At 34.4% G+C, this 21,432-nt stretch overlaps 1 protein-coding gene and 1 pseudogene across 13 annotated transcripts in view; both read left to right on the forward strand.

Moving 5' to 3' along the window:
* GPHN (gephyrin) overlaps positions 1 to 21,432 on the forward strand; it is a 682,735-nt gene that overhangs the window by 234,348 nt on the left and 426,955 nt on the right. The gene's annotated exons all lie outside the window — the stretch shown is intronic.
* Positions 14,957 to 15,736, forward strand: LOC129012687 (probable ribosome biogenesis protein RLP24; annotated as a pseudogene).

Here is a 21,432-nt window from a genome sequence, read left to right on the forward strand (position 1 = left end):
TGTTTCAGACATAATGACACTTTACCCCTGAATACTTCAGCATGTTTCCCTAAAATTAAGGACATTGTTCACCATACTCTTTACCATATGCTGGAAATGTTAACATTGAGACAATAATATCATAAAATATAACATACAAATCTATTTTTAGATTTCTCCAATTATCGCAAAATATTATTTATAAATTTTTTGATTCAGTATTCTGTGAGGGATTATACATGGTAATTTGATAGTGATATGTCTTCACCATTTTGTTATATATTGTCAGAAATTTGATATAGAATAATTCATATGTTACAACTGTGGAAAGTGTTACCAATTATGAAAAATATGTAACTTTAGATAATTTAGAAATAGTCCACTAACACTTTTATTGTATAGTCCACTAAGACTTTTATTATATAAGACTTTTATTATATATTAATTAAAGTAACTTGAATTCCTTGACAGTTTACTTACGTATAATGAGTGTTCATGATGCCCTAATTGAATTTTTATCTTTTTAAAATTTAATTTTTAAAAATAATAATAATACAGTAAAAAAAAACCCTTTGTGATCTTTCTTGATAGTCACATCCTCACATCATCATTCTACCCTTCCTACATCACTATAGTTTGTGTTTTTAAGAATGTCAAATAAATAGAATCAGAAAGTATGACCAGCTTCTCTCAGAATAGAGTCTCTGAGATATATCCAAGTTGTGTATGTCAATAATTTATTCATTTTTACGGTAAATAGTATTCCATTGTACATATATACCATAGTTTGTTTATCTACTAACCCATTGAAAGACATTTGGGTTGCTTCCAGCTTTTGGCTGTCACAAATAAATCTACTGTTAATATTTGTATATAAGTTTTGGTATGAACATAAGTTTTCATTTCTCTATAAATACCCAGATGTACAATTGTTGTCACATATGATAAATGTATACTTAACATTATAAAAACCCGCCAAACTGTTTTCCAACATCTGCATCATTTCAGGATTAGGCTCAATCAATTGTCTTATCCCATGTGAATTTGTATCCTGTATTACTTTATAAGACTCTGAGTCTTATTTAGATCCTGTGGAAAATATTGATATTTTTGTTTTGGCCTGTGGATTGTGTGGTTCTAACCTTGGCTCTATTTTACAAGACTTTGGTGTGCTATTTGGATCTGTCATGAATGTGTACCCTGTAGTGGTCACTCTGGGACCAGCTTGTAGATCTGTTCTTAGCTAAGGCCTTTAAATATTTGATATGCGAATTAGTATCAAATCCATAAATGGGCAGATCCAGGGTGAGTAAAAGTTCAAAACAACTTTATGGAGTTGCTTTCCTGATCTCCCTTCCCGAAGTACTTTCTACTTCCCTTGGGGCTGTTTTTTTTGTTGTTGTTGTTCTTCAAAAAAGAAATTGTTTCTTTCTGCAGTTTTACGACATCCTCACACCATTTAGCACTGGTGATAAGATGCCACCAAGGCTACATGGTGGGAAGACAGGGACGTAGGGAAAAAATCCTACAGGGTTTGGTCCTGCCCTTTTGGCATTGCTGCTTCTCTGAAAGGTAGGTTGACCTCCCTCAGAGTTTTGACTCCTGCAGTCTCTCATTTCTGTCTTATTTTAGCTGCCATGGGACTGTTCAGGGTTTGGGGCATAGAAAAATGAGGAAGAGGAGAGGGGGAAACAAAATAACCTGAAGATTTCTCCTACTCTTTCTCTGTCTGCACTGTAAGTGTTCAGAAAATTTCTCCTGGACCTCACTCACACCACATAGTGCTCAGTTCTGGGTTTCTGGCTTCAGAGGTAGTGGAGGAAAATAAATGTTAAACTCAACATTGGTATTCTTCCCTCATCTGTCTACTAGTGTTTACTTTTCAGAGTTTTCAAATAAGTCTCTACCCAGGTTTTATAGTTGAATTAGCATGAGATAAAGAGATTCTGGTCTTATTTCATCTTACTGGAATCAGGACCCCTAATTGATTTTTAAATGGTATTGGTGATATAATTGTCAGGCCATTTATTTCAGTATTTCACTAAGTAACTTCTAAACTGTGAAAAAAGTGAATATAAAATAAACATCAGGTATTTTTGTTCTTCTTATTTGTATCTTTGACATGAGATAAAGTTTGTGGAAGATTTAACAAGAACATCATAAGAAGTTGACTGTAAATTAGATGTTAATTCATTAATTTATTCACTCCACAGAAATTTAACGAGTACTGACTCTTGGCCTGGGATTGCAGATATGATAATGAACAAGATAGGCAGAGCTCCTTCTCAGGATAGGGTAATAGATTTGAGACAGTCATTTATAGTACATTGTAAAAAAAAAACAACTGTGTCCCAGAGTTAATGTTAAAAATTGTTTTATTATATTTTCTTTAAGATAAAACTTTTAAGGGGTCAAGGCTCTGGTAACGTTGAATGTACATTAATGCATGTATGTATGGACATAGCTGAGGATTTTGTTAAAATGTACTTTAAATGATTACATAAATTAAATAAGCAATTTGTTCAGCAGGTTAAAAGGAAGATATTTCATATTTGTAAATGAACCCATAAAATTTTTTCCTTTAAGATTTTAAATGCCAAATTATTTACTTAGGTAGTGAACTATAATGTTAACATTAAATAAAAAGAGATCCACATATCTACTCCTATTTCTATATTAATAAACTGTGATGATGTATCAATCAGTAGGATCATGTGCCATTAGGACTTGAAATAATGGAATATGGTACGTCCTAAAGCTTATTTTGTCATTCATCTAGCCAATAATATTAATTACTTAATATCACTGTTCAAGCTATCATCTTTGAGAAATACTGATTTAACAATAGTTTACACTAAATACGTGAAAAATAATTTTAAAGTCAAGCAAACCATAGGTTAATTACCCCATTACTTGAGAATGCAAAAAAAAAATACTTTTACTCTAGTACTTATTAATAAATTCATTTTTCAATTTAAATTGCAAAAGTTATCACAGGCTTTCTATGGTATATGGAATTGTAATAACATACTTTTAATTGATGTTTGTTGGAATTCACAGCATTTATGGACTTTTTAAATAGACTTTATTTTTTGGCAGTTTTAGGTTCATAGCAAAATTAAGCAGACAGCTCAGAGATTTTCCCATATACTCCCTGCACCCTTACATGCAATAGCCTACCCCATTATCAACATTCCTTCCAGAGTGGTATATTTGTTGCCATTGAAGCTACATTGACGTATCATTATTACCCGGTCCATACTTTATAGTAGGATTCACTGTTGGTGTTGTATACTCCATGGGTGTGGACAAATGTATTATGACACCATTATACAGGTTGAATATCCCTTATCCAAAATGTTTGAGACCAAATTGTTTCTGATTTTGGATTTTGGAATATGTGTATATATGTAGTGAGAGATATTAGAGATGGGACCCAAATCTAAACGTTAAATTTATTTATGTTTCATCTACACATGGCCTCAAGGTAATTTTATCCAATATTTTAAATAATTTTATGCATGAAGCAAAGTTTGCCTAAAATGAACTATAAGAAAGCAAAGATGTCAAGTGTGGAATTTTCCACTTGTAGTGTCATGTTGGTGCTTAAAGTTTTTCAGGTTTTGGAGCATTTCGGATTTCAGATTTTCAGCTTCAGAATACTCAAACTGTAGTATAATCTAGAGTAGTTCCACTGCCCTAAAAATCCTCTGTATTCTACCTATTCATCCCATTCTCCCCACAAGCCACCAGCAGCCACGGATATTTTTAATGTCTCTATAGTTTTGCCTTTTCCAAAATGTCATATAGTTGGATTCTTATAGTGTGTGTCCTTTTCAGATAGGCTTCTTTTACTTAGTAATATGTGTTTAAGTTTCCTCCATGTCTTTTCATGGTTTGATAGCTTATTTCTTTTTACCATTGAGCAAAAAGAAATGAGTTGTTTATCATCCACTCACCTACTGAAGGACATCTTCGTTGTTTACAAGTTTTGGCCATTATGAGTAAAGTCTGTATAAATATCCACATACAGGCTTTTGTGTGGACATAGTTTTCAGTTCCTTTGAGTAAATACCATGGATTATGATTGCTGCATCATGTGGTACAGTATGTTTAGTTTTGTAAGAAACCACCAGACTGTCTTCCAAAGTAGCTATACCATTTTGCATTCTCACCAGCAATAAATGAGACTTCTTGTTGTTTCACATTCTTGCCAGCCTTTGGTATTATCAGTGTTCCGAATATTGAACATTCTAATAGGCTTATAGTCATATCTCCTTGTTTTATTAATTTGCATTTTACTGATGATATATGATGTGGAGTATCTTTTCACATTATTATTTGTCATCTGTGTATCTTCTTTGGTGATGTGTTTGTTAAGGTCCTTGGCTCGTTTTTCAATAGGGTTGTTCATTTTCTTATTGTTGAGTTTTAAAATCTCTTTGTATATTTTGTATAACAATTCTTTATCAGATTTGCCTTTTGAAAATATTTTCTTCCAGTCTGTGGCTTGTCTTTTCGTTCCCTTCACAGTGCCTTTTACAAAGCAGGGTTTTTTTTTTATTTTTAATTTTTGTGGGCATATAGTAGGTCTGTGTATTTGTAGGATTCATGAGATATTTTGATATAGGCATACAATGCGTAATTATCACATCAGGGTAAATGGAGTATCCATCACCTCATGCATTTATCCTTTCTTTGTGTTACAAACAATCCATTTATACTCTTTTAGTTATTTTTATGTGTACAATAAATTATTGTTGACTATAGTCACCCAGTTTTGCTGTCAACAGAGTTGTTAATTTTAATGAAATCCAACCTTTTGTTTCTTTCTTCCAAGGATGTTGCCTTTGCTGTCATATCTAAAGAGCTATTACCAGCCCAAGGTCGTCTAAATATTCTTCTGTTATCTTCTAGGAGTTTTATATTTTTATGTTTTACATTTAGGTCTGATTCATTTTGAATGAATTTTTGTGAAGGCTGTCAAGTCTGTGTTTAGATTCATTTTTTTTTGCACATCATGTCTTTTAAGATTCTGAGTTCTTTCAGAAGACATTCCTTAGCTGGGATTCCAATTTTGGCTCTGCAAGGACATATCACTACTCTGATACTAAAATCAGACTTATAAGTGTAGTGCTCTGTTTTCCAAGTCTGGAAATAAGGAAAGGACCAGGACGCCAGTAGTAGCCATGGTCTTAAGGCTCCAAAAAGATGTAGAGAGGAAAATACATAAATACATTAACTTAGTGGAGGTGAGGGAGGAGGATGACCTTGGTGCCCTCTCCCTTTTTTAAGCACAGGTAAAGTTGATTCATAATAATGTCAACATGTACTTCTTTAATTTTTTGGTAGCAGGAAAAAGGTAAATTAAAGCTTACCAATGTTTTGTAAAATTCTAAATATCACTGGCCCTCTTGTATTTTATCAGTGCCGAAAATGTGATGCTTGAATCCAAAAACAAATGAAATCAAGGTTTGATTAAACCAGTTCTAAGACTTCGTTACTTTGCTACTTCTGACTTACTGCCCCATATTACTATTACTCCTAATTGTACTAGGTTGCTTTGGTTTGGATTCCAGCAAACGAGGTAAGTTGGTGCAAGTGACCTAAAAATAAAGTTTTTGTACTTCTGGGATATCATTTGGCTGGTTTTCTAATTTTGTTGGGCTTGGATCAGAATTAATTATGTTATTTTCATATCAATGTCAAGTCTGTATTTATAGCATTCTTTTTTTTTTAGAAGTCAGAATTTTTAAAAGCAGAAAAACAATAAATGATATTGAAAAAATTTTAGTACTTACATTTTCGTCATGATCTTCTAAAGCCTCCTAAAAGAAACATTGCTCTTGTGAATAGTGCTGCAGTGAACCTACACATTCACGTGTCTTTAAAATATAATGATTTATATTACTTTGGATATATACCCAATAATGGGCTTGCTGGGTTGAATGGTATTTCTGTCTCTATGTCTTTGTGGAATCACCACACTGTCTTTCACAATGGTTGAACCAATTATATTCCCACTAACAGTCTATAAGCATTCTGTTTTCTCTGCAACCTCACCAGCATCTGTTATTTTTGGACTTTTTAATAGCCATTCTGATGGCTGTGAGATGATATTTCACTGTGGTTTTTATTTGCATTTCTCTAATGATCAGTGATGTTGAGCTTTTGTTTATATGCTTGTTGGCCGCATGTATGTCTTCTTTTGAGAAGTGTCTGTTCATGTCGTTTGCCCACTTATTAATGGGGTTGTTTGGATTTTTCTTTTAAATTTGTTTAAGTTCCTTGTAGATGCTGGATACTAGACTTTTGTCAGATGCATAGTTTGCAAAAATTTTCTCCCGTTCTGTAGGTTGTCTGTTTATTCTGTTGATAGTTTCTTTTGCTGTGCAGAAAATCTCCATTTGTAGAGCCCTGCAGGATAGATTTAGCATAATTCTTGAAGACCCTAGTATTTTCAGAATGGTCAATGAGCATTGGCTTCAACTTAAAGTCACTAGCTGCACTAGTCCCTACCAAGAGAGTCAACCTGTCCTGTGAAGCTTTGGAGCCAGGCATTGACTTTTCCTCTCTAGATATGAAAGTCCTAGATGGTATCTTCTTCCAGTATTTAAGGTTGTTTTATCTACATTGAAATTCTGCTATATAGAATAGCCACCTTCATCAATGATCTTAGCTAGATCTTCTGGATAACTTACTGCAGCTTCTACACTAGCACTTGCTGCTTTACCTCGTATGTTTTTGTTACAGATATAGCTTCTTAAACCTCATGAAGCAACTTCTACTAGCTTCCAACTTTTCTTCTGCAGTTTCCTCACCTCTCTCAGCCTTCATAGAATCGAAGAGAATTAGGGACTTGTTCTGGATTAGGCTTTGGCCTAAGGAAATGTTGTGGCTTCTATCTAGACCACTCAGACTTTCTTCATATTAGCAATAAGGCTTTCTCTCTCTTATCATTTGTGTATTCACTGGAGTAGCACTTTTAATTTTTTTCAAAAACTTTCCCTTTCTATGCACTACTTGGCTTTTTGCCATAAGAGCAGGTTATCTCAGCTTTTGACATGCTTTCTTCTCTAGCTTATTCATTTCTAGCTTTTGATTTAAAGTGAGAGATATGTGACTTCCTTTCACTTGAATAGAGACCACTGTAGGGTTATTAATTAGCCTAACGTTGATGTTGTTGTGTCTCAAGGAATAAGGAGGCCCAAGAAGAGGGAGAGAGACAGGAAAATGGCCAGCCGGTCGAGCAGTCAGAACACACACAACATTTACTGATTAAGTTCCCTGTCTTATATGGGCTCAATTCATGTTGACCCCAAACAATTACAAGAGTAATATCAAAGATTAATTATTACAGTTTACAATAGCAGACATAGTATTAATGAAAAAGTTTTAAATACTACGAGAATTACTAAAACGTGACACAGACGTGAAGTGAGCACATGCACTTGGAAAAATGGCCCCAGCAGACTTCCTTGACATGGGTTGCCAGAAACCTTCAGGTTGTGAAAAGCACAATAAAGCGAAGCACAATAAAAAATTGTGTTTCTTAAACAACAAGACTATAATGGACAAGAAAGAGCTGAGACTAGAGACAGGAGACCAACATGTTAATCTAAGCCAGGAATCCCTAAAGTGAAGCAGTAGCAGTGGTTAAAAAAAAAAAAAGAGAAGAGAGATTGATTTAATAAATAATTGTAAGATAGAATTAGTAGCATTGAATCCTGATACACCCACAGAAAATATATACAAACGTGTTTAAATAATGAAAATTTATGGTAGATTCTGTTATTGGCCCTGATTTTCAACCATGTCCGTCAAAGCCCTTTGCCATATAATTTTTTAGGAACCCACTGTTGGGGGTGGAGTGGACTTCCTTGCCTTATGAATTTGTATTTGACCACTTAACTTGTTATTACCAATGGATAGAGCCCCTGGGTATATACTTACTCTCTTGCACATCTACCATGCAATAAGAATATGTGTGACAGTATTTTGGTGTCAGGAGAAGGATGAGAGATACATGGGGGAGAGCTACCCCCAGGCCTAGACCAGGTAATTCATCAGTTAGCCATGTACTCATGAATGAACCCAGTTGAGCCCAGCCTGGAGCAGCCATTTTTTAAGCAGTGCACAGATTTAGGATAAATAATAAGTTATGATTGTTTTAAGCCCCTGAGTTTTAGGGTGGCAGTCATAGCTAAGTGATATAAAGTTTCTATTCTGCAAAAAAAGAAAACATTTTAAAGAAAGTTATATTCTATTATATTTTCACACATCAACTGATGTGAAAACAAAAGATAATCTACTGATCCAACAGGAAAACTGCTTGCATTATTGGTTTTATTTATTAGACTGCCTTAATGAAGCAATCACGCAGCTAGAAAGGGAAAAATAAAACTAATATAATTTATAAAAATAGCTTTATTGTGATATACCTTATATACCATAAAATTTACTTATTTTAAGTGCACAATTCAGTGATTTTTAGGATACTTATTTTTGCCACTGTCACCACAATGTAATTTCAAATATTTCTATCATCCCAAAAGAAATCTTTGTGCCCATTACCAGTCCCTTTTTTTCTCTCCCACCTCCAGCTTAAGACTATGTAACCACAAATCTACTTCCTATCACTATAGATTTGCCTATTCTAGACTTTTCATAGCAATAGAATTATACAACATATAGGGATTTTTGTGTTTAGCTTTTTTCACTGAACATTTTTTAAGGTGCTTCTATATTGAAGCATGTTTTAGTAGTTCTTTCTTTTTTATTTCTGGGTAGTAATCCATTATTTGAGTTCATCACATTTTGTTTATTTATTTATCAGTCAATGGATATTTGAGCTCTCCACTTTTTGTCTATTATCAATAATGGTATGAACATTCATTTACAAGTGTTTCTACAAACATCATGTTTTTATTTCTCTTAGATAAGTACTTAGTCATAGTAGAATTTCTGGGTCATATGGTGACTCTGTCTTCAGCATTCTGAGAAACTTAAAGTTTTCCAAATTGACTGTGCCATTTTACACTCCCACCAGAAATTTATGAGGGAAAACTGATAGTAATTTAATTATACTGAATATTCAATTTATACTACTAGTGACTTTCATATCATAATACAGAATGATAATAACTGTATATAAAAGAATAATCAGATAATCTGATAATAATAAAATAAAACTGTGAAATGTACTTCTCTCTATAGTGAATCATATGTGTAAGTTATGCAACAGGTGAAGAAATATGTAAGATAGGCCTTTTAAAACACAATCTTAAATCTTATTAAGGTTTTCTAGAGTAATATAAATAATGCAATAATAGAAATAAGATCTACTTATTTTCTGCTATTCTGTAAAATTATTAAATAATTAAATTTTCTTTCTATAGTAATCTTGTTACACCAAGCTCACTTTGTACTATTGTGCCTATACAGAAATTACACTAATTTTTTCTCCATTAAAAACATTAAAATAGCCTTTTGACTTTTATAGACTTCAGAGAAGTTGTCATTATATCTCAAGTGCTATGAATGTGAACTGTGGGAATGTGAACTTTACTAAGAATCAATTATATAGCCTAAGTTGGTGTTTTATATTTGTTTTTCCTGCACTTTTATGGAAACCTGTAAAATATGTTAACATTGAACTATTTGGTCTTATTTAGACAGTATTTTATCTTACAATGCTGTATGATGAAATCCTGCACTCAAATAAAACATTAATCAGCAGAACTTAAATAAAAATATATGACTGTTAATTTTGTAGTCTTCCTACTTTCTTAGAAATTAAATTTCTAATAAATCTTTGTCTCTGATTTTGTGCAAAACAATGCTATTGTCTGGTGACTTCACTGTCTATGGATTTATAGAGGTATAAAGAGTATCGGTTATATATAGGTATCAGGTAGAGTTCATGCAAGCAAATATTTTTAAACATTCAATGGTGTTTTCTAGTAGGAATTAAATGTATTTATTAGTTTGACTTTACTGACAGTGTTTGCTTAGTATTAATCTATTAGAGCATAACTGCATAACATGGGTTTTACATGAAGCTTGCTGTTACTCTAAATTTATGTCACAAATCTGGCTCTGGGAAATTTTTCAAGTTTGTCTCAGTGCTTTAAGCCTTATAAAAATGAGCAAGTAACTCATAAATAATAGACAGTTCCTCAGAAGTCATTTAAAGTGCACTCCTTTTATTGGCAAAATTTCCATATGTTCTTTGGTTCTTTGAGTTGTAGACTCTATAGAGCTATTTAACTACCATTATTTTCTGGTGATTTTTTTCAGGTACCTTTCTTTATGATTTATGGTTCTGTAAAATCTTACATCAGTGTGTAGCTAGAATTATTTAGTCACATATTTTTAAATAATTTTAAAATTTCTTAAAAATTCTTGTGACCCATGAACATCATCAACCAATGTTATGAGATAAAATACTTCCCTCCCCAAATTAGAATGCTTTTCTTTCATATATTTCAAGCATGAGTCAGAATTGGAAAGGTACTAATTTAAATGCATTGTGCTTTCTCTAAAGTGGACAAAAGGAAAATAATAGTTAATAAGAGAGCTTTCTAGCATGGTACCAAATAAACATTTGGGCTGGTGAATGGGCAAGAGAAGTACGGGGTAATCCACTTGTCCTGACTTTCAAGAGTTTCTCCCTGCCAACTTATCACATTTGTAATTAATTAATATTTGTGCATTTATCTGCTTAATGTCTTCCTCTCTTTATTATAAGTTGTATAAACACAAAGATTGTCTATCTTATTCTCTCCTTTACTTCTAACCCCAGGATATTGTGGGGCACATGGTAGAAGTTGCTCAAAAAAGTTTTTGTTGAATATATTCATGAATTTGAATGTTTTTCCCTACAAATTAACTTTAAAAGTACTTATGGAGTACATGCCGATTTAATATACGTATAATAAATATGAGTATTCATTGCATGTGTACATGTCAATATTTAACAGCTATCATTTATTTAATGCTTTTTTTCAACTTTACAAAGTGCCCTAACATATTTTTTTAAATGTTTGTTGCTCACAGTAATCCTGTGAGGCATATGATGATATTACTGTCATTCCTCCATATCCACAGGTTTCTTATCTAAACCTGTGGTTGTGTAGGCAGGGGCGCAACTGTGCTTTGCATCCACAGATGTGGAATCCACAGATGTGGAGGACCAACAGAACTCGAGCATCCTCTGCATTTTGTATCCACGGGGGTCCTGGAACCAATCCTCCATGGATATGGAGAGTCAACTGCATTTCCATTTTATAGGCAAGCAATATGGAGTTTAGATTAAAAAAAATTATTTGCTCCAAGAACACAGAAGTTTTTAAGTGATCAATCCTGGACTTGAATCATTTGTTTTTACTGTCTTTTGGATGGCAACATTAACTTTGTACCATATACCCAGTTCTTCATTAATTAAGAGATGTTACAAAATTAAGATGCATATAATTGTTATAAGATCCTCAAATAAATAAATGCTTTTGGTTATTTTACATGCGCTGAGAATAGTAGTCACCTTTGATAATGAGAATGAAGTATAATAAATCTGGGTTATGATGTTTATTTAAGTCTGAATCATGTAAAACAGAACAGGCATACTTCTAAACTAATTCTGTTAGACAGAAATAGAATTCCCTGACAATTAATGAAGTAGCACATAGTGGTCTTTGAATTACCTAAATTAGTTATTTTCTTGCATATCCCACAGATACTTGAGTTCAGCTCATTAAATTTTCTATTATTTCCTTAAAACCAATGCAGTTAGCAGTAATAGGGGAGTGAAACGAGAAGGAAAGAGTGGGTATGTATGAGGTGGAGGTGGGGAATCCAGGAAAACCATGGAGTTATGAAAAAATTAAAACTCATTGGTATATTTTATTTGAACTAAAGTTGATAAAATCTCCAAGAACTAGAAGTATTTATTACATAAAATCATCTTTTTCAAAAGTATATGTAAACCTTAATTGCTGTCAGAAAAATATGCATAATAGTGTGTATACTTGCATTAAAAAGGGATTTATTTTATATATATATATATATGCATGCACACACACACATACATACACACACAAATATAAATGGGAGATATAAGTGCAATTGCATTTATTGATTGATTGAGACCAATTCTCACTCTGTCACCCAGGCTGGAGTGCTGTGGCACGATCTCAGCTCAGTGCAGCCTCCACCTCCCGGGTTCAAGCGACTCTCCTGCCTTAGCCTCCCGAGTAGCTGGGATAACAAGCGCGTACCACCCTGTCCAGCTAACTTTTGTATTTTTAGTAGAGACAGGGTTTCACCATGTTGGCCAGGCTGGTCTCAAACTCCTGGCCTCAAGTAATCTGCCCACCTCGGCCTCCCAAAGTGTTGGGATTACAGGCGTGAGCCACCACGCCTGGCTGCAATTGCTTTTATATGCATAGAGGGAAACATAAAAATCTGGTTGGCAGGGTAGAGAGGAAAACTTTTTACTGTATGCGCTTCCCTAACATTATAGTTATTTTTACCATGTGAATGTGTTGTGTTCTTTCTGCTCCTTAATTCAGCTAGGTCCGAGTTTTTTTCTCACAACCAGGAAGAATTAGGCAGGCATGTGGACACTGGACAGTGAGTGGAATAGAATTTATTAAGTGAAAGGAAAAATTCTAAGCCAAGAGGGGATGTGGTGGGGAGGGGTGTTTCCCGCACCCAAAGGTGGGAAAATTCCCCATGTAGCTAGTCCGGGGCCTTTTATGGACTTAGAATGGGGAGTATGTGCTGATTGGTTTGTGATTATGCAAAAAAGGTTAAAGTGAAGACACCACTCAAAGGTGGGCATGACAGTGTAGATAACCAATTAGGAAAGGGTAGGTATATATAAAATAGGTGAAGGTGGGGATCAATCAGAGGAAAGGCTGCCAAACAGGAAGATAAGTTATCAATCCAGTCCAAAGGTTAAACTTGTAGCTTGGCTTTCAGGCTTTAAACTGTCTTTGGCTTGAAGGTGGGATTTCACAGGGGACCCACCCCTTATCTGCGTAGGCATTTGGCTGCCTCCTATCACTTTAATTTTCCCCATCTGAAAAGGTACATCTAACAGCCATTAGAATAGGAATGAAGATGATCTTAACTGCTTTCTGCTGATAGAGGGCACTGTTTGGGGAAAATAGCAGTCAAATCTCCCTCAGAGGCTTGTCTCAGAATCCCCAGTAAAAGGGAGCCATCATTTGAAGCTACAGTTGCATGACCATTTTGAGTTTGATGGCCTAAAGGCGAGAAGAGAGAAACTGGGTTATTAGAAGACATGTAACAAAATGAGAAAAGGAGGTAAGGACAGCTCAGAAATCCTGAGGCTGCCACCATGCCAGGATAACTGGTGGCTATAGTTGTACCTGCTAAGGTTTGGGTGCATGGGGCTTGGCTTTGGTTAGCTCCCTTGGCCTTATTTTCCCAAAGAAACCTCCGGGTTATGGGCACCCCGTTTATTTCTATCACCTCGCAGGATTTGCAGGATAATTGCCCAGAACTAGAATATTTATCCAGATTTTTACTTTACCCATCCCTCTGTTTCTTCTGAGCTGCAGCCGGAGACCACTGTTTGGTTCACAGGGTTAGTCTAAAATGTAGGCAAAAACTTAAATAATGAGATTAGAATTTAATGGCAAGTGTATGATAAGTTTTGAAACATAATTTTTCTCTCTCTAGTCCTCATTTTTGTGAAAAACAAATCATGATAGGACTGAGTTGTTTGCAAAATAAATTTTAATCTTATACTTGGCTTGAATATTTGCATAAAGTACAGCAAGAATAATTATTTTTCACATAGGCTTTTAAAATTGTCTTTGATGGAACTCTGTTCCACAAGGAATCTCAGATAAGACTTTCTTAAAGCCAAGCCCAGCCATGGGTTTCTACCCTCAAATGCCTGAGAGTTGGGTAAATTCCACTCTTGAGGTCCCAAGATAACTTGGGGTTCCTGGGTCTATTAGAAAGTGACATTCTTTACTCACCACAGGTTAGGAACCCTGTACAGGGACTGTGTAGACAAGGTATGAGGCCAGTTTTCCCAAGGGGCTTTTACTGGCTCTGCAAGTCAAGCTTGATTCCTTAAAGGAAAGCATAACCTTCTACTCAAAGCCTTGGTAAAACAACCAGTTTCTCTAATTGTGTCCTGTTATAAAAGAAAATGGATTCTTATCGCACTGATGGAAATAACAATATTACCATAAGTTAAACATACTTACTGTTGTTGGTTTAAAGTCTTTTTTATCTGAGGTAAGAATAGCAACCCCTGCTCTTTTTTGTTTTCCATTTGCATAGTATTTCTCCAACTCTTTACTTTAAGCCTGTTGGTGTAATGTGAAATGGGTCTGTTGAAGACAGCAGAGGGATGAATCTGGTTTTATTATCCAACTTGCAACGCTGTTACTTTCAAGTGCAGCATTTAGACTGTTTACATTCAAGGTTAATATTGATATATGAGGCTGCTTTGCTCATATGGTGAAGTTGTTAGCTGGTTGTTTCGTAGTTTACATTGTGTGACTGCTTTATAGGGTCTGTGCACTGTATACATAAGTGAAATATGTAATATCACTAATTAAAATCAAATGTTGAAAATTTAAATTAGAGAAACTTCTGAATTATAGTTTTTGCATATTTTTAGAATAGATTTATTATTTTACATGTATACAATTACTAAGATAATCACAGGCCTCTGTTTAAATTATTGTTTTCTCAGAGGTTAAATAGCACCACCCAATCTAAAGTTGTTTTCACACGTTATGTCACATCATCCTCTTTATAATGTTTTCTTTACAGCACTTACAACATTTGAAATTTTCTACTTATTCATTTACTACCCATTTCCCCCAGTAGAATGTAAGATCCATGAATACAATTAATATATTTGTTTTGTTCACTGCTTTCTATCTAGCACATGAAATAATGCCTAGTACATAATAAGTTCTCAGTGAATATTCAGTGAAAGAACAAGTGTTTAGAAGTATTATTTTAATAAATAGACAAAATTTTAGTAGTGTATCGAGTCTTTATAAATCTTTAGAGAGCCACAGTGTTTCTTGCGTAGTTTAAAAATTACTCTGTAATCTCATTTAATTATGTTTTGCACTCTTTGTATATCGTAAGAGGTTAATTTATATGAGGTCTGTCAAATTGTCATATAATCTATAAGTTTTTAATGAATGTTTATTGTATCCATATTATATGAAATAATTACAGTGGGTTGGTGGGGGCCCACACGGGTTCAACATGCATATCAAAAAGTGTTATTTCTGTTCGGGGCCCATCTACCCTGGCCACAGCATGATGTTCATCCACAATGATTGCAAGGTGTTCAGATTTTGTAAATCTAAATGTCATAAAAACTTTAAAAAGAACCATAATCCTCGCAAAGTTAGGTGAACCAAAGCATTCCATAAAGCAGCTGGCAAAGAGCTTATAGTGGATAATTCATTTGAATTTGAAAAACGTAGAAATGAACCTATCAAATACAGAGAGAGCTATGGAATAAAACTATTGATGCAATGAAGAGAGTTGAAGAGATCAAGCAGAAATGCCAAGCGAAATTTATAATGAACATATTGAAGAAAAAGAGCGACAGAAAATTCAGGATATCAAAGAAGTCAAGCAAAACATCCATCTTATCCGAGCCCCTCTTGCAGGCAAAGGGAAGCAGTTGGAAGGGAAAATGGTATAGCAGTTACCAGAGGATGTGCATATGGAAGATGCTTCTTAAAAATCTCTGTAACCATTTCTTTTATGTACATTTGAAGATGCCCTTTGGAGACTTGGAACTGCTAAATTATTAGTTTATTTTTTACATAGGTCACTTAAATGAAAAGTGATTAATATATCTTTCCTACATTTCCATCTATAAAACATCAGATATTACAGATATTAGATTGCATCTCAGTGCTAAATTTTCAGTGATAGATATACTTATGTAAATCATTAAAATTCTACTTATAACTATAGAAGTGAATTGTGGACGTAAAATGGTTATGCCATTTGGATAATGGCACTAGGCAGCATTTGTATAATAACTAATGACAAAAATTCATAGCTAGTGATAAAATATTATTTACAGTAAAATATTCCCTTTATTAATATTATAGAAGGGGGGATACAACAAGAAACTAACAATTTGTATGACAGTGTCAAATATTATTTTGATTTTAGTATTTCCTGTTTTGGTTTATTTGCATCTTAGAAGAGCATAATGACATTGTTTGATGAAGCTTAATTATGCTGCACTGCTGTGACCTGGTTTAACCCTTCTGATAGGTAGTTGTGGATGTTGGGGATGAGAACTGAATAATCTTTGCCTGGAGTGACACTACACTCTAGAATTTCCACTTTGGAGAAATACTCAGTTCTTTTTTTTTTTTTTTTTTTTTGAGACGGAGTCTCTGTCTGTGGCCCAGGCTGGAGTGTAGTGGCGCGATCTCGGCTCACTGCAAGCTCTGCCTCCTGGGTTCACGCCATTCTCCTGCCTCAGCCTCCCGAGTAGCCAGGACCACAGGCACCCACCACCACTCCCGGCTAATTTCTTTGTATTTTTAGTAGAGACTGGGTTTCACCGTGTTAGCCAGGATGGTCTTGATCTCCTGACCTCGTGATCCACCCATCTCGGCCTTCCAGAGTACTGGGGAGAATACTCAGTTTTAACTTGTGATTCCTGGTAGAACATACTTTATTTTTCTAGCCTAGCAATGATGTAGAAGCAGAGGAATCCCAGTGCCTTTTAAAAGTTATTATGTGGTTTTCTTTTAAAAAGCTCCTGTTTTTGGAAAGTAGAATTTATGGGTACACCATCTGTTCATTATTTGCACATAAAACCTTTTGAAAGGTTAAAAAAAAAAAAAGAATTACAATGGAATTTTACTAGTGTTCATTAAAAATATGACTACTAAATAAAACTGCAAATAAGAGAAATGGCATATTTCTAAATAAAGGCTTCTAATTAATATACTAATTACCAATGGTTCATGTCAGAATGTTAAAGCTCTTGAAAGATTTCCTATTTGCTTCTTTGTAAACTACTTTCTCTTTAAGAATTATGTAAGGCATAATAATACAAACTGATTCTATTCCAGTGGCCAACCTATGTGAAAGTTCTTTAAAATGAGGAATATATTATGGTCAATATCTCTAATGATAATTACCTTTCCATGGTGTAAAATCTGAAGAACAATCTTGTCTTTATGACAGCATTTATATATGAAAATTTAATTCTAAGAAATATATGGATTTGCAGAGAAGTGTCACATAGTAAAAAAAAAAAGTCTGGGCTCTGGGATGACATTGTTCTAAGTAGCAGACTGTTTTCTGTTCATAACCTTGAGCAAGTTAACTTTTCTGAACCTCAGGTATAGTGCTGAAACAGTATATGTAAAAATGCCTAACACAATGCCTATTAGAAATGCTCAGTAGATTCTAATTCTCTTTTCTTCCCAAGTAAAGTGGAAGCAAAGACTCTTCTCAAAAGTATGGTGGCCACATTTACCAAAATAGTAGAAAAAAAGAATGGTGAGGTAAAAAGGTACCCATTTAACCTCAGTAAGGATGACTGTATTTACCAGTGTTAAACAGGGGAGTTTCTAATCAAAGGCTTTTAGGAATCAATTTTGACCATATTTTAAAACAATAGCTACATTTATTTTCCAAAATTATTTTGGTCTTTAAGTCATAGATTATATGGTAATATAATTCAGAATGTCTTCTATCTTCAATTTTGGCTAAAGGCAAATAATAATACCTAACACTTATTTACATGCATACTATATACTGTCAGCCATCCACATCTGTGGGTTCCTCCACATCTGTGAGCTCCACATCTGTGAATTCAACCAGCTGCAGATAAAAAATATTTAGAGAAAGACAATAAAAGTAATACAAATAAAAAATACCATATTACAACTATTTATATAATATTCATATTGTATTAGGTATCATAAGTAATCTAGAAATGATTTCAAGCAGGGTTCCCCAAACCCTGGGCCATTGAACAGTAGTGGTCCATGGCTGGTTAGGAACCAGGTCACACAGTAGGACGTGAGCGGCAGACATGTGAGCAAAGCTTCATCTGTATTTACAACCACTCCTATTACCGCCTGAGCTCCACCTTTTGTCAGATCAGTGGCAGCATTAGATTCTCATAGAAGCACAAACCCTATTGTGTACTGCACATGTGAGGGACCTACCTTGTGTGTGCCTTATGAGAATCTAATGCCTGAAGATCTGCCACTGTCTCCCATCACCCCCAGATGGGACTGTCTAGTTGCAGGAAACAAGCTCAGGGTTCCCACTGATTTTACCTTGTGATGACATGTATAATTATTGCATTAGATATTACAATGTAATAAGAATAGAAGTAACATGCACAATAAATGTAATGCATTTGAATCATCACGAAACCATGCCCCCAACCCCCCAATCCTTGGAAAAATTGTCTTCCATGAAACCAGTTCCTGGTGCCAAAAAGTTTGGGAACCACTGATTTAAAGTATATGATGGGAGGATGTTCGTGGGTCACACACAAATACTGCGTCTTTCTGTATAAGGGACTTGAGCATTCGTGTATGTTGTTATCTGCAGAGGGAGGGAAGGTGTTCTGAAACCAATCCCTCGAGGATACCCAAGGAGGACTGTACCAAGTACTGTTCTATAAACTTGGCCTAGATTAACTCATATAGTTAATCCTATATGGTAGGTTTTTTTTTTTTAATCATTTTACGGATCAGGAAACTGATGCAAGATGAATTAAGAAAACTTGCCTATACTTACACAACAAATACGTGCCAGGTCAGGGCTGAGATTCTGATCTAGGTAAACTGACTCTAGATTTTATGCTTCTAACTTTCACACAGTATTCTGAGATAAATCCAGAGAAGTGGTACAAACTTGAAACAGGTCTAAAAGTTTAAGCACAGAATGGATTGAGACCTTTAAAAAGCTGAAGGAAAAATATAGAGAATAACTTCTGTAGCTATATATCATCAAGAAAAATCAGTAAATCTATTGTATAGAAATAATAGCAAAAATTTAAAATATAAAGATAATATAATTACTTATTGTACATGATTAGTATTCTAAGTTTAAAATATAATAAAAATTAAAGAATTACTTGACTTTTTAAAAACTTTTTTCTTTTGCCCCTCCTGTGAGGACAGTCATTATTATTTTAAAAAAGAAGATAATCATCTTTAATAGTTGAGCATGTATGCACTTAGGTGCTTTAAATGAGTTAAAAATACTATCAACCTGAACTACTATATATCCAGATAATACAAAAATGAAAAATAAAATGTGATGTCAGAACCACTGTTAATCTTTTAGAAATCTGTTGATTATCTTTGAGTAAAAAGAACAGAAGGGTGAACCTTGATTGACCACTTCCCATTCTTTCTGAGGTGAGAGGGTATCTCAAGTCAAAAAAGAACAGGTACTGACAAGGTTGCACAGAAAAGGGAACACTTATCCACTGCTGATGGGAGTGTAAATTAATTTGCCCATTGTGGAAAGTAGTGTGGCAATTTTTGAAAGAACTTAAAACAGAATTACCATTTGACCCAGCAATTCCATTATTGGATATATAACCAAAGGAATATAAATTCTTCTACCATAAACACACATGTATATGTATGTTCACTGCAGTACTATTGACAATAACAAAGACATGGAATCATCTAAATGCCCATCAGTGGTAGACTGGATGAAGGAATGAGAGCATGTCTTTTGCAGCAGCCTTTGGAGCCAGAGGCTATTATCTTAAGTGAACTAATGCAGGAACAGAAAACCAAATGCCGTATGTTCTCACTTATAAGTGGAAAACATGGAGTACACATGGATTCAAAGACAGGAGCAACAGACAGTGGGGCCTACTTGAGGGTAGAGGGTGGGAGGAGGGAGTGGAATGAAAAACTACCTATTGGGTACTCTGCATATTACCTGGGTAACAAAATAATCTATACACCAAACTCACATGACACACAATTTACCTATATGACAAACCTGCACATGTACTACTGAAACAGAAAAAAAAGAGAATGACTGAATGTACACTATGATGGAAAAGCTGTATAATTTATTATCTACATATAGTCATCTATTTAGAATGAAATATATATCTAGATAATTAACTTCAGCTGATATGTACTAGTTTTTCATTTCAATCTTTCTCATTCAGGAATTGATTAAATAGAGACTCCAGTTCCACCTGTGGTGGAGTAGCTTCTATGAAAACTAGCTAGAATACATAAAACAATTGTTTGAAGGAATTGGAGAACAATCAGTTTAAGCAGGACTTGAGGGATAATGGTTCTTGGGAGAACAGAATAGAAGCACTGGAAGTGAACTCCACATTTACCCTAACTTTTTCCCTGAGAGCATTTTTCAATTCCTAGTGTGGAAGACTGGAGTCCAAGTGGAAAGTGACAATCTTTCTGTCATTAGCCAACTTTAGCCAACTCTTAAGATGCATATCTATATGTACAAGTTGAAATTCCAGGAAATTCATCAATAAACAGAATTTGAGTGTCTGAACAAGTTAGCAGAGATTTCAGGAGGTGCATGGGACTAAGAAGAAAGGCTGAATTTTAAGCCCTGCCAAGGCAGAAGGGCCTTGGTAAACTTAGTTGGAACCCTAGAAGGACTACACTTTAGGAGTGAAGGCAAAATGCTGCAAAAAAGAGAAAAACTATAGTTTTAGATATTTACTAGTTACTCATTGCATTTAGATATGTTGAATGAAACACTAGACTCAGAAAAACAGAGTAAATGAACAGACAGTTCATTAGAAAACGCCACATTGAAATACACACAGAAAAATGAAAGGTAAAACCAAAGGAACCTAAGAGACATATGGCACATGGTAAAAATAACTGACATTTGTGCAATATTCCCAAAAGAAGGATGGATAGACAGAATGATATAGAAACAATATTTGAAAAAATACTGATTGAGAATTTTGTAAAATTGAAGACATCAGAGCAAAAATTTAGGAAGCAAGATAAGTTTTATATGCACATGTGTTTGTATATGTATATATACACATACATACATATGTGCAAACACACACAAAGCCAGGTATACTATAGTCAAGCTCCTGCAAAACAAAGAAAAAATTTCATTAATCTTGCCTCTGCTTCCAGTCTTTTTACAACAGTGATTTTACCAACTATAGTTTTCTTTCCTAAGTCTGTTATTTCCCCCCATTTTTAAAAAAACTTAGCGTCCCTGTTGATGGCTTTCAATATAGTTAGCTTCTCAGCTTCCTTGGTCCTAATCCTCTCCTCAAATTCCACCTTTGTCTTTATAAGTAGAGTTACTTCATATAAGCTTTTAATTTTTCAAACTATGTGTTGAAAAAGAAAAGTAATATGAAAGAAAAGATTCATTTAAAATATTTCAAGATGCCTATTACGCATTTCT

Source organism: Pongo pygmaeus, chromosome 15 (genome assembly GCF_028885625.2).
Source record: "Pongo pygmaeus isolate AG05252 chromosome 15, NHGRI_mPonPyg2-v2.0_pri, whole genome shotgun sequence".
Taxonomy (NCBI): Eukaryota; Metazoa; Chordata; class Mammalia; order Primates; family Hominidae; genus Pongo; species Pongo pygmaeus.